We start from the raw sequence: 14963 nt of genomic DNA, 5'->3' as shown, positions 1-14963 counted from the left end.
TGTAATATTTGTAGGTTGTCTGGGGGTTTATCAGGTCCTGATATCGATGGAGGGGAGATTTTGTTTTTTTTATTGGTGCAAAAATTAAATTAAAATAGAGATTAAATATTTGTTTGGAAGAGAGCCTTGAGAGTTGAGAGGGAAGCTTGTGATTGGCGGGGGATTTTATTGGCGCGGTATTTTCGAGGTTTGAAAAGGCAAAGTGTAACTATCTATGATGGTTTGGTGTCGCATGCCTGTGCGTGCCAAGAAGGATGACCCCACACGCGCTCCTGCCAGTTTTAAGTGCATCACACGTGATTAAGTGCATTAACCATTTTCACTTGCAATTTTATGAATTCTTTTTTTTTTTTTGAGAAAAATATAGTTTGGTAAAGATTTTGAAAAAATAACACATTTAAAAAATAACAATTATTTTTTAAAATATTAATTTTCTACACAAAAATAATTATTATTTCAAAATCCTTACGTTTTATGAAAATTCAATAGTCATGAAATGAGATTCAAGATCCAATGATCGAGAAAAAGATAATAAATAAGTTGATGTGTTAACAGAGAATAAAGAGAGAAAAAATAGATCATTTGGGACACACCAGGATTCGTTTTCAACCCCTTTAAAAAATTCAACGAGACATTCTAACCATGTCTTCGAACATGCCTTGTAATCAATCAATTGGTTACACGCAACACTAATTTTATTAGTATAAAACATATTTATTATTAATAAAGGCTTTTTTATCTTTAGTATTTGATTAATGAATCTAATGTTTGATTAATGAATTTAGAGTAAAGACAAAATCTGTGAAATAAAAATGTTTTGCATAGAAAATTATAAAGTTATTATAATTATGAGATTCATATTGCATCAAAACAATGTTCCTAAATGTTCTTAATTAAAGTTCTATTAAGACTGGATATTAGTCAGAACTATTGAGACCATTGCATATTATGTTACTTTCTTTATGAAAGGAAGCAGTTACTCTCCTAAACTAATATATGAGAAGTATCTAGAACTAATATGCAGGTGTTTATTAGATGACATGTACATTGAATTGACCCACAAGAGAATTTCATATGGAGATATCACTTATATCTATGATAAAGTTCACATGATAGTTATGTAACCGGTCCTTAGACTTTAGATCATTAAGTTATCTTATATAATAAGCGATATGATTTGTTTTTGACCACATGTTGTTCTGCCTAAGGGTTACAAACGGGAAGATATTGTGTATGGTATAAGCTATATAAAAGTATTTAAGTAATCAAGAGAAAATTTATCACTCTGAGTGAATTAGAAAAAATATTTCATTTGATCTCATAGTATTGAATGTGAAGTTCTTGACTAAAGTGGAATGAGATATGAAAAGAGTTTTAAATCTTATTCAAATAATCAATGACCATGATGTTGAGAACTACAATGATTTAACAAAGTAGATATACTTCATGTTATAATATTTAAATCAGAACATTCTTGATGAAAGAATAATAATTACATTAAAAAACTATTCATTAAAATGTTAAGTCAAACTACTTATAACTTTTCTAATATTTAGGGGATCATAACAGGTTGCTAGACATTGTACTTGATTTTCAAATATAAATCAAACAATTGTTGAATTGATAATAAATTAAATTGATTAATTTATTTAATCCAATTTTATTTAGGGTTTTGATTTATATTTGGGCCAATTTATCAGGGAACCTAATAGGTTACAAACATAAGAACCATTTGTTGCGATGTCGCGGTCGCACAAATTAATTACCCTGGCTTCAAACACAACACACAAGATAGTATAGAGCAAGCAAGGGGTCGATCCCACAAGGAAGTTTCAAGTCAGATTTTTATGTTGTACGTTATGTAATTGGAGGGATTTGGTTTGTGATTATCTAGATAATTTCATCAAGACTAACATACAAGCTGTCCGCAGCTTGTATCACTTTGTTCAAATGTTCTCCCTAAGTTCAATAATGTAGTTCCGCCACAATTATCAAGCTTAGTTGCTTCACAAGTTCATATATCACAACTCCGGTTTTGATATTAAACTTAGCAATAGATTGTTCACAACAATAACTTAGAGTCCGCTCTAGCAATCATCAACAACAATCATAGAAAATATGCATAGGAAAACAATCATACTCATTCATAACATAAACTGAAAATAGAAGGAAGAATAAATCTCACGGTTCTTGAAATCCGAAGGTTTGTTGTGTCCTTGCAACCAAGAAAAGAGCTTAGCATTGCATAACTATTGAACAACTACTTCTAAAGAATGAAAAGAGCATGATTTTTTGGGTTTGTAGAGGAGAGAATTTGTGTTTATTCTCTGCTGGCTGCTGCCTCCTTCTGCTCTCCCTCTTTTCTGCTGGCTGCTGCCTCCTTCTCTCTTTCTTTTTATATACTAAGAAACCCTAGTCTCTATTTTACAAAATAGTCCTCCCTTGAGTTGGCAGTTTACATTTAAGTACTTTAATAACTATTTTTCCTAAAAGGAGAAATAGACTTGCATGAAATCTTCAAGCTCTGACTTAGAGGAGCTAAATTGCTGATGTAAAAACTTGGATGTCGTTTTAGATGCTTCAGAACGTAATTTGGACTCGTTTCTTCACGAAACCTGTTTGCTGGCAGAATTCAGTTGTCATCTTTGGAAAATCATATCTCCCTCATATGACATTGTTTTTGGCTGAAACTTTGAGCGTGGATAGGTCTTTGAATTAGGAATCCAAGAAAATTTAGTTTGCATAAATCGGACTTCTGTAGCTCCAGATATTAAATTTTGAATGGCCAAAGGTCAACACTGGCAGAATGCGAGATTTGACTTTGCAGGATGTGATTTCCATGATCTTTCTCCTTTTATTTTTCTTGCATTACATTTCCAGAAAGGTATGGATGTTAGCTTTTTAGTACCACTGGAATCACTTCATTTCGATCTCTAGAACTCACGCTCTGCACAAAACATCGACTGAACATCAAATCTGTCAATTACCTCCAATTTACTCCTTTTTGCATCTTTCATCCAAAAATGCCTTCAAAACATAAAACAAAGAATATCAAGGCATTTTATATATAAAACATGGACAAAACATTAGGTAGATATGGGTGAAACTATCGAATAATATGGTTACATCACCATTGGTCAAAAAATAAAATGGGATGATTAATCAAGTGTGAGTTGATTATAAATTAATTTTAAAAATTGAGAATTAGAATGTAATTAATACAAAGAATTACAATTCTTAAGATAATTATTAATAATTCTGCAAGTTGTATAAGAGAAATTGAATTGTGACTTGTATATTTTTTGTTGAAACTTCATGCAAAAGGCCATGTAACAGTTCTTACCAGCCCTAATCCATATTAACAGTCAAAGTCCATATTGATAGCTCAAGTCCATAAGAGAAATATGTACAGCTTATGTCAAGCCATAGAGAAACTAATCTACCTAAAAACTAACTCGAACCAATGGATAAATTATAAGAAACTAAGTAGCTTGGAAGTTGAAGTTCAAAGTACAAAAAACAAACTTAATAAGGAAATAATAAGATATGGAATCAATTTCATATTACATGGAGAAGATCATGCTATTCAATTTACATGGAATTAGCTTAAGAAAGGAAATGAAATCAAGATAATATTGGTGAAGATATAAACCAAGTGCTATACGATTATTGAAAAAACTTGTTTGGTAAGCTAAACTAAAAGATTTAGGGTTAGCAAAGCAAGAATCATAAAGATTAACAAAATCTAGAAAATGGAGTATATAATGTATACCATATACTTGTAAGAAGATGAGTATGATAAAAAAAAAAAGAGACTAAGATATAGGAAAGAATTAATAACTATTGTTGTCATTAAAAAGATTTGAGTAAAGAATCAATCATAAAGGTTGCGCTTGTAAGATTGCAATAACATAAGATTTGTAAGATCAAACATATAAATCCATCAAATTGTGAAAATTTCATGGTCATCCTTGAGGACTAGTCTACCTATAATTTTATGGGGAACCATAATAAAATATTCTGTGTAATTTTTACTCTTCTCCTATCTTTTTTGTTGAATGCATATTTTATACCTATGATTGATTTCTAAAACAAACATCACAATTCCTGCAAGGTTACATTGAATAGGTTCAAAGGATAACTTAAAATTGTTCTGAAAAAATTTCTCATTATCAATAAATGCACCTTTTTGATTGATTTTATTGCCTACATTTGGTATCACAATCGTGGTGCTCTTATTTTGGATATAACAAACTTGAGTTTGATCCATGACAACTATAGGTAATGAACTCTTTGAAGGATAATCCATAAACATGCCATCTTTCTTTGATGGGATGAACTACAACTACTAGAAAGCAAGCTTGAATGAGAATATTCATCCAGTCAATTGATTGTGAGTTTTGAAGAATGGTTATAAATGGTCCACACATTCCCATTAAAATAGTAGAAGATAAAATATTAGTTAAATTTGAAGATGATTGGGATGATAAAGATTTGAAAATGGTACATTTGAATACTTAAGCTATAAGTTTATTATATAATGTTTTAAATGTAAATGAGTATAATAGGACTAGTTCAAGTGAAATTGCAAAACAAATATGGATAAACTTGAAATAACACATGAAAAAGCTTCACAAATAAAAGAATCAAAGATAGATAGACCCATGCATCAATTTGAAATATATAAAATGCAAAAACATGAGAACATTGATGAAATGATGACATGATTCACACACATCATAAATCCACTAAAATACTTAGGAAAAGCTTTTTCTGATGTTGAGTTAGTAATAAAGTACTTAAGTGTTTGCCAAAAATATGAGAGCAAAAAATAATTGCTATTGTTGAAGCCAATGATCTAAATATAATGAAATTTGATGAAATACATGGGTTCTTAACCACCTATGAAAACTCTTTCACATACTCTTCCACGCTCAAGGATCCTTGTCGCAAAGTCTGAAGTCTGATGTATAACTCCTGTTTATAGTAATCAGGAACAAATCTCTTCTTCATCACTCTTTTCATAATTGCCCACGTTGTAATCTCCTCTTCTCCATCCCTTCTCCTCTGAATCTTTAAATTTTCCCACCACAAAAGAGCATAATTCATAAACTCAAGTGCTGCCACCTTGCACTTCCTTTCTTCAGAATATTCATACCATTCAAACACCTTTTCAACCTTCTGAATCCACTCCAAGTATTCCTCGGGTGAACTACTTCCTTTAAATGGTGGAATCTTAAGTTTGAGACCATTAGGAGGATTATAATTCTGCCTTCTTGGTCTACCCCTATCGTCGGCCTCATCATCCCCATTTGGATCTTCATTAGCTTTTATAATATCATTTCATGGCACCCTAAGTGCTTGCCTTTGTTAGGGTTGCAAATTATTTCTTTGCATCATTTGCATAAGGGTATTCAACTGTTCACGAATTCCAGTCATTTCATCCCGAATCTCAACATAAGATCGATGTAAGCCCATAACCTGTGCCTGTTCCAAACTTAACCCTCTTGGCATATCTTCTTTATCTCCAGCCATAATTAAGTTTATCAACCTTAATTCCAGCAAGCCTTTCTTCTGTTTTTTTGCTCCCAAGGTTGTCAATTCCGTTCTGTTCCGTCCGGAATGGCCGAAACATTCCATACCAATTCAAAAAACGGAACAAAACGGAACAAATTTCATCTCATTTTAAATCTCGGTCCGTTTCGGATTTTTCGGCTAAATTCCGCCCGAAACGTTCCTGTTCCATTCCACATGTTCCGTTCCGCTCTTGAAAAGCCATTGAATCAAATTGAACCTTATTCAATTTAATTAATTAAACCACCCAATTATAAAAAGCTCTTTTTTATTACTATTTTCTATAACAATGATATTAATAATAACATTGAAAATTATTATTAGTATTTTCATTAACAATGATATTAATTTTTTAAAATTAGATTTATCACTAATATATATGGTTTATATTCATGTTGTTTTTTTCATGTTTATACTTTGTAGGAATTTGAGCAAAACAAGGGATGCTTTAGATTTCATTAGCCTTAATAACATTGACCTAACTTTATATTTAAAATATTTGTGTTAAAACATTTTACTTTCATAATATTTTGATATTTTGTTTAAGTTGAATTACTTTAAGTTAAAGATCTATTTAATCTTGACTATTTAGAAATATTTTAAATTTTGAAATTATATTTGTTTGGCATTGTGTTTGCATTGCATAATTTATAATTAATTTATCTTGAATTTGAATTATATTTGTTGAATATATATATATATATATATATATGAACAGTACAACCCCGAAACGGCACGCCGAAATACTCCGAAACTGAAACATTCCGTTCCAATTGAAAAAACGAAACACCTACCGAAACGGAATTGACAACCTTGTTTGCTCCTGCCATAGATCGCAACTAATGTGCCGTGAATGATTCGAAAATCGACAACAATGAATCTAAAAAAAATGGATAAAGGATAGGTCAGGTTATGTTGTCTTTCTTTTGGTTTTTAGGCTGGATTATAGTGATTTCAAGGTAAATAAGATGGAGGATAGACTAGAATGATACTTTGATAAGTCGATCTGGACGCCACAAAGATCAATCTAGGATTTCGACGCCATACTCTTTGTGATTGAAGAGTGATAAGTCAGGTAGGGTTCTTCACAAAATCAATTTGGAAGAACAACTCTTAATTCTGTGAATTAAATTTCAAAATCTTGGCCAAAAGTTTTTTTATTACATATTTTGATACTATATTTATAATTGGAACATCCCTTCAAAGTTCGGAAAAATTCAACATGGCAGAAGTTAAGCCCAAAAAACAGACTTTGACAAACTAACCAAGACAAATTAACTAGCACATATTTTTTGACCTTTCTAACATAAACAAACCAAATTTAAAACAACTATAACTTCTTACACAAAAGTCCAATACAATCATGGTTGGACAATCTAGAAAAAACACGTTCTGAACTTAAAATCCACCTAGATTAGTCTTGTTTTCATATGCAATGGATGATTTCAAATTCAGGTTCAAATTCATTTGCGGTTCTGACCATAAACAACATCAATTCCTTCACTTATTTGCATATCAACCCAAATTCAAGTAGCCCAACATCAAAAGAACCATTAAGGGCTTTTCCCATCTCCAAGTTCCAATTGTAGGCAAATAAACATCTTTGAACCAATTTCAAACTGATTGTTAACTTTTAACTCCGACGCAGCTTCAATCATTCCAATTTGACTCGTCAAGGCCTTTTGTAATTGTTTTGCTCTCGCTTTTGTCATTGGACCATTTGAATCCTCTTGCATATTAGATTTAGCTTTACAAGATGGATTATAATTCCCATGATACATATCAGTCATGATGGTAGAAACATGGAGTAATGATGATGATTCTGATAAAGAAAAAGGAAACAAATGTCTCATATGTAAAGATAATTGTGAAGAAGATGAGGATGAGATAATTGATGAAATATGTGATTTGTATACTGGTTTGCAAAAAGAATTTAAGAAATATTTAAAGGAAAATGTAATGCTTAGTAAACAGATCACTTCCTTATATATGGAACTAAAACGGTTAAAAACATAAAATGAAAGTTTGGTTAAACAAACTAATAAGTTAAGAATTAAAAATGATTTCATCTTAAATAATAACTTAAGAGAAAAACTTGTAGTTCTACAAAAAGAAAATGAGAAGTTAGCACTGGATTTAATACAAATACCTAATTATATAGTGTCTGAAAAAAAGCTTGTAGAACTTTAAAAAGAAAATACTAACTTGAAGTCTAAAATCAAAGATCTTGAAATAATTGTATTTAAATTCACTGAAGGAAGAAACAAGCTAAAAAAAAACTATTTGGATGTCAAAAACAAAGACTTGACAAAAATAGGTTGGGATATGATCTATATAAGCAATCTCAAACAAAACCTAATTTCATTAAAAACATGAGTTTAGGCACACATGAAATCTCCTATCATTTTTGCAACCAACAAGGACAATACATGCAAAACTACCATTTTAAAAACTATAGATATTATAATAATCTGCTTAGACCAATCAAGTTTACATGAGTTGTGGAAGGAAGTATATTTAATGTTTTACGTAACCTAGTTGGTCCTAAAAGAGTTTGGATATGAAAATCTACTAAGTTTAAAGATGGAAAAGAAGAATACCTAGTACTTAGACAATGGTTGTTCCAGGCATATGATTGGGGATAAAAGCAAGTTCATTTCTTTAGAAAGAAAATCTAGTTTAGTAACCTTTGGTGACAAAAAAAAAAGAAAACTAATTGTTATATGTAAAATTGAAAAAGATAAATCCTCCTCAATTGAAAATGTTCTTAGTTCAAATTCTAAATTATAATTTATTAAGCATTAGTAAGCTATGTGACAAAGACTATAAAGTACTTTTTAAATCTTCACATTATGTTATTTAATGTATAAAAGATAATAGTGCCAAATTTGTTGGATATATCCATGAAAATATATATGTGATTAATCTTAATGGTGTTAGTTAATTCTTGTACTAGAAACATTACAAAATAGATGTTATATAAAAAATCAGTAAACTAAATCTTCTTAAAGGTTTTCCAAAAGTGTCTTTTGTTAAAAACAAAATATGTGAGACTTGTATATATATAAGACAAACTAAATTCTCTTTTAAAAGCAAAAATTTTATATCCATATCTAAACCTTTAGAATTGTTGCACCCTAACCCTTTTGGACCTACAAGCATTACTAGTTTAGATGGAAAAAAGTATGCTCAAGTAGTAGTTGATGATTACTTTAGGTTTTCATGGACTTTATTCCTAACACACAAATACCGAACTTACAAGGCATTCATTAATCTTTTAAAGAAAATTCAAAATGAAAAGTATATGTTTATAGTAAGCATCATATTAGATGAATGTGAGTTTAAAAACAATGAATTCACATCTTTTTGTGATAAATAAGGCATAGATCACCTTTTCTACAGCTCATAAAACTCCACAATAGAATGAAGTCGTAGAAAAGAAGCTTATAAGGCATTCATTAATCTTTTATAGAAAATTCAAAATGAAAAGTATATGTTTATAGTAAGCATCATATAAGATGAATGTGAGTTTAAAAACAATGAATTCACATCTTTTTGTGATAAATAAGGCACATATCACCTTTTCGTATAATTCATAAAACTTCTCAATAGAATGAAGTTGTAGAAAAGAAAAATAGAGGTCAGGAAGAAATGACAATAACATTATCAAGTGAAAGCGGGATAACATATTACTTGTGGGTAAAAGTTGTAAACCTAACTTGTTATGTCCTAAACAGAGTATCTATTAGATCTATTATTAAGAAAAATACATATGAGCTTTGGACAGATAGAAGGCCTAATGTAGCATATTTTCATATCTTTAGCTACAAATATTTTGTGCTAAAAAATGTTAAAGATAACTTAAACAAATTTAAGTCTAATTTAGATGAAGGGATCTTCTTAAGATATTCTTTTACAAATGAGGTATATAGAATATACCACAAAAGAAGATTAGTTATTGAAGAGTCAACTTATATTATCTTTAATGAATCTTATATTTTACCTAGAAAAGATAGTAATGATGATGTATGAAATATATTAGAAGTTAAGCCCCTATATATTATCAAAGAAGTTGAAATAATAGATAATACCAAACTAAAAAGTTAAGCCCCTATATATTATCAAAGAAGTTGAAATCATAGATAATACCAAAAACATGTAATTTTTTTCAAAAATCATCCTAAGCAACAAATTATTGGTAATTTGAAACAAGGGATTCAAACAAGAGCTATGATTAGAAATGAAATAAATAATATGACCATGCTCTATCAATTAGAGCTCAAAATGTTTTGAGGAAGTTTTTGCTGTTAAAAATTAGATAGAAACCATACAAGAGAAACTACTTTTGGATTCTTATACCTAAACTTGAAAAAAAGTTTGTTATCGACACTAAATGGATTTTTAGAAATAAAACTGATGAAAATGATATCATTGTAAAAAGTAAATCTAGATTAGTAGCAGAAAGTTATAGACCAAAAGAATGAATAAACTTTAATTATTCCTTTGCACTAGTAAATAGATTAGAATCAATTATAATGTTTTATGCTTTTACATCATACAAAAATATAAAATTATTTCAAATAGATGTTAAATCAACATTTTTAAACAAGTTTCTAAATGAAGAAGTGTTTGTTGAACAATCCCTAAACTTAAAAAAAATATGATTTTAAAAATTATGTTTACAAGTTATCAAAGCCATATATGGTCTAAGATATGATAGGCATAATAGATTCCTCTTAACTAAAGGACTTTTAAAAGGAGAAACTAACGTTACACTTTTAATTAAAATGCACACTTAAGATTTCATACTCGTACAAACCTATATTGATGATATAATGTTTAGTGCTTCAAATAAAGTCTTGTGTAGAAATTCTACTAACTATATGTAGGAGGAGTTTGAAATGAGCTTGATGGGAGAAATAAACCACTTTTTAGGTCTTATCATCAAACAAACCTAAGATGACATATTCATTAATAAAAAAGTATGCCATGAATATTTTGAAAAGGTATAGCTTTGAAAACTCAAGATGCTAATCTACTCCAATGTCCAGATCCTTATAACTAACCTAAGATGAAAATGTAAGAGTGTTGATAAAAAATTATAAAGAGGTATGATTGGGTCATTTCTGTATTTAACAAAAAGCATACTTAATATTATGTACAATATTCTCAAACTAAACACGTTGAGGTAAAATATCATTTCATTAGGGAACATGTTTAAAGAAATGAAATATCTATTGAGTTTGTAAATTCAAAATAACAATTACCTAATATTTTTACTAAACCTTTGCATGAAGCTTAATTTTCATATATTTGAAGACAATTAAACATTTGTATTCCATTCCAAAAAAGTCTTTTCTATTTGAACACATGAAAGACATGCAATCTGATGCTTATTATGTGTTAATTTTCATATGTTATTTTTCTCATCTTTACACCACGCTACTTTGAACCCTGAAAATAGTTTGGCATTGAGATTATTGGCAAAGACTACAAAAGTGAAGTTTAGAGCATTAATATACATACACAGTAAACATACTAGCATACATATCCTTTTTTAGTGATGCCAAAAGAGGGAGGAAAAACTATATGCCTAAACTATAAGCTCTTAGTACTTTATGGTATAAAAAGCAAAGCTTTTTCTACATTATTTTATATTTATTATGAATACTATTTTGACTATACTATATTGCATCCCAATATTATATAGTATAAGACATGTAAAATGTTCTAATTATGAAAGCATGTAATCTCATCATGTAAATTGTCTAATTCTTAGTAATGAATAGTAATTCTTAAACACCCCAATATGTGAAATGCTCTAACTTTAATTGAAAGGGCACTTACTTAAAATCTTAAGGTATGAAATTATGGTGTAAGGTAGTTAGTACCTTCTAATTTATTTATCTTATATTAGGTGCTTTGAGTGAGGGAGAGGTAAGTTGATTGAAAAGGTTGTGTTAGGAAAGGTTTGTCATCATATATATAAAAAAAGAGGTTGTAGTTCCTGTAATTTTGATAATTATAAACCCTAAAATTATTACTACTAATTCTACAAGTTACACATGAGAAATTGAATTTTGACTTGTACAATTTTTGGTGAAACTTTATACAAAAGGCTATGAAAATTTTTTTACTAGTCATAGTCCATATTAGTAGTCAAAGTCCACACAACTAGCCCAAGTCCATATGAGAAATAAGTGCAGCACATGTCAAGCTATATGGAAATCAATATGCCTAGAAACCAACCTAACCCAAAGGAGAAATTCCAAGAAACTAAGCAGCTTAAAAGCTGACGTTTAAAGTATAGAAAACAAGCTTAATAAGGAAATAAAAAGGTATATAATCAATTTCATATTACATGGAGAAGATCATGTTATTCAATCTATATGAAATCAACTCAAGAAATTAAAAGAAATCAAGGTAACATTGGTGAAGAGATAAACTAATTGCCATGTGATTATTGAGAAGATCTGTTTAGCAAGCTAAACAAAAAGATTCAAGATAAGCAAAGCAAGAATCATGAAGGTTAACGATGACTATAGAATGGTGCATATAATGTATAACATTTGCTTGTAAAAAGAAAAGCATGACAAAACAAGAATAAAATATAGGAAAGAATCAAGAACTATGGTTATCAATATAAAGATTTTAATAAATATTCAATCATAGATGTTGAACTTGCAAGATTGCAATAACCGCAGATTTGTAAGATCAAACATGCAAACCCATCAAGTAGTGAAAATCTCGGGGCCATCCTAGAGGATTCGACCACCTACAATTTTATAGGGAACCAAGATAAAATACTATGTGCAATTTCTACACTTCTCTCTTTTTCTTTTGTTGAATGCATATTCTATATATGTGATTGATTTCTAAAACAAACATTATAATTCTTGTTGTTACTCATTTTTGGGCCCCACATGCTGAAGATGGTATATATCCTTCTTGAATCAAATGTAGGAGTTTAGCACATGTTCGCTAGAAGATGGACAAAAGTAGAGAAGAAAGAAATATTTTTTCAAACTCTATTTCAACTGTTTTCTGCTCTCTTTATCCTCCCCCTTTGCTGCCAAAATCGCCAGGTTTCTTAGGCTGATTAGGAGTCTTCATAATGCTAAATTCGTTCTTTCTTTATCTGGTATTTAAGGTTGGATAAATCCCTTAGAATTTTCACTAAAAAAAACTGATTCTGCTACTGTGGCAAATTTTTTGTTCCAACTTAGGCTTTGATTCTGACTTGGTTTCGTGCAATATCTGACCATCCCAGCTATATTCTGTCACTCATGACATGTTAAAGAATTGACCTACACCTTTTTATTGGGTCCTAGGGCTCACTGTTTTTATGGTAGACTCTCAGTTAGATTGGGATGCTCGGCATTGTCAGTTTCTGAATCAGATCAAAAGACCCTTTTTGACCAACCAGATTGCTGTCAGATTCTGTTCTTTAAAATTATTTTTTCTCACTCCGATCCCTCATCAAAGTTGTAGTCTTGAACGTGTGGATGAATTTGGGCTTTTGAATAGATTGATTTTGATATCAGAAGCTCAAGATATTCCCGTTTGAATATCTAACGTGAAAGTAGAGAATTTTATCGCGAGAAGGATTCTGACTTGAGTTTTGCACTAAAGATTCTGCTTCCATCATAATTTTATTGGTCATTGTTCTTAGGTCATACTCTCAGTCATATTGGGATGCTAGGCAATGTCAGTTTCTGAATTAGATCAGGAAACCCTTTTTAACTAACTAGATTGCTGTCAGATTCTGTTCTTTAAAACGATTTTTTCTCACTTCGAAACCTTGATCAAAGTTGTAGTCCTAGATACGTGGATGAATTTGGGCTTTTGAATTGCTTGATTTTGATATCAAAAGCTCAAGATATTCCCATTTGAATATATATCTAACGTGAAAGCAGAGAATCATGCCGCAAGAAGGATTCCAGCCCGAGTTTTTTCAGGTCTTGATTTGAGGGACCTGATTTAATGTTTTAAGGATTTATCGAATTAATTAAAGACAAATTTCAAACTTTGTAATTCGAGAAATAAAAAAAAATAGGGACTGGATCAGAAAACGTCACAATAATGTTTGTTACTTGGCAGCGTAAAATAGCCCCATAGGATCTAATTAGCAGGATACTGTTCATTGTCATTTTAAGAATAAGCCCTCCCTCGTCTGATTTCTTTTCTTTTTCTCTGCACAAACCTTCATGTCTAATTTATTTCCTTTTTCTTTGGAAATTCATATTGGTTTCCTTTATCATCACACTTGATTTTTGGAGCCGCAAACCATGTTTTTTTTCTGCCTCACACTGAAGGAAACAGTTGGCCTCATGTTGCCAACTATGGGAGGGTAGAAAAGAGCTACACCACCCTTTAATCATGGGAAAATAACCACTACAACAATAAAAATATCAATAAGAATAATCTATTTTTCTAATTTGTTTGAGCTGATTGTAACCCGGAATGGTATCCTAGATTAATGTAGTTTGTTTCTTAAATGGAGCTGTATATAGGCTATATGTAAGCCTCCTCTACTGACCTAAGGGAGGTGACGAAAAAAAAAAGAGAAAGAGGAGGAAAAAGAATAAGAAAAGAGCAGGAAAGGGAGAGAGTAGAAAAATGAAAAAAAAAAAGACAACAAAAGGAGAGAATAGTACAAATAAGAGGGAAACAGAGGGTTTCTTTCTTTGATCCTTTTGTCACTGTGAAAGAAAGGAAAAGGAAAACAGAAAGGAAAGAGGCAGAGAGTAGAAAGTAGAGAAATCAAATGGAAAAGATTAAGTTTTCTTAAGGTTATCAAAAGCTAACCAGCAGGGACTGCCTTTCGGTCTCTACTTCATTCCCTGCAACAAAATCTGCAGAGCAGAGAAAAGGGAAAGAAGAGAAAACCGAGGCTAAAACCAGTAGAGAAAAAGGGGCGAAGACACAGAGCTAAACATAAGAGACATACGCAAACAGAGAACAAAGGGAAAAGGGCTGAAACATACGAACACGGACAGACCAGCTAGCACGCCTTCAACATCGCTGCAGCTCCTTCGTTTTTCTCCAGGTCTGTTATTCAATTTCTGCATGCATTTCTTAGTTGCATGTGTTATTGTTCAAGTTAAATTTAATTCACTTGAACAGTGATCATCCAAGGCACACGTGAGGAAACTCACGCATGCCTTTGTGCCCAGTCGGGTCACTGGTTTGGGCCAGCGACCTAGCTAGGCCTGCTGGGTTCAACCCAGCCACATGAGCCGAGTTGGAGCCAACCCCTAAAAAAAGAGTAATATCGTTGTTTTTTTGTGTATTTTTATATTGTAAAAATACAAATCTCGTATTTAGAATACCTGGTTTTTGACGCAATGTGATATATATATATATATATATATATATATATATATATA

This window comes from Populus nigra, chromosome 13, assembly GCF_951802175.1.
Source record: "Populus nigra chromosome 13, ddPopNigr1.1, whole genome shotgun sequence".
In the NCBI taxonomy this organism is placed as follows: Eukaryota; Viridiplantae; Streptophyta; class Magnoliopsida; order Malpighiales; family Salicaceae; genus Populus; species Populus nigra.
The sequence above is the reverse complement of the archived record's forward strand: the minus strand, read 5'-3'. Positions refer to the sequence as shown.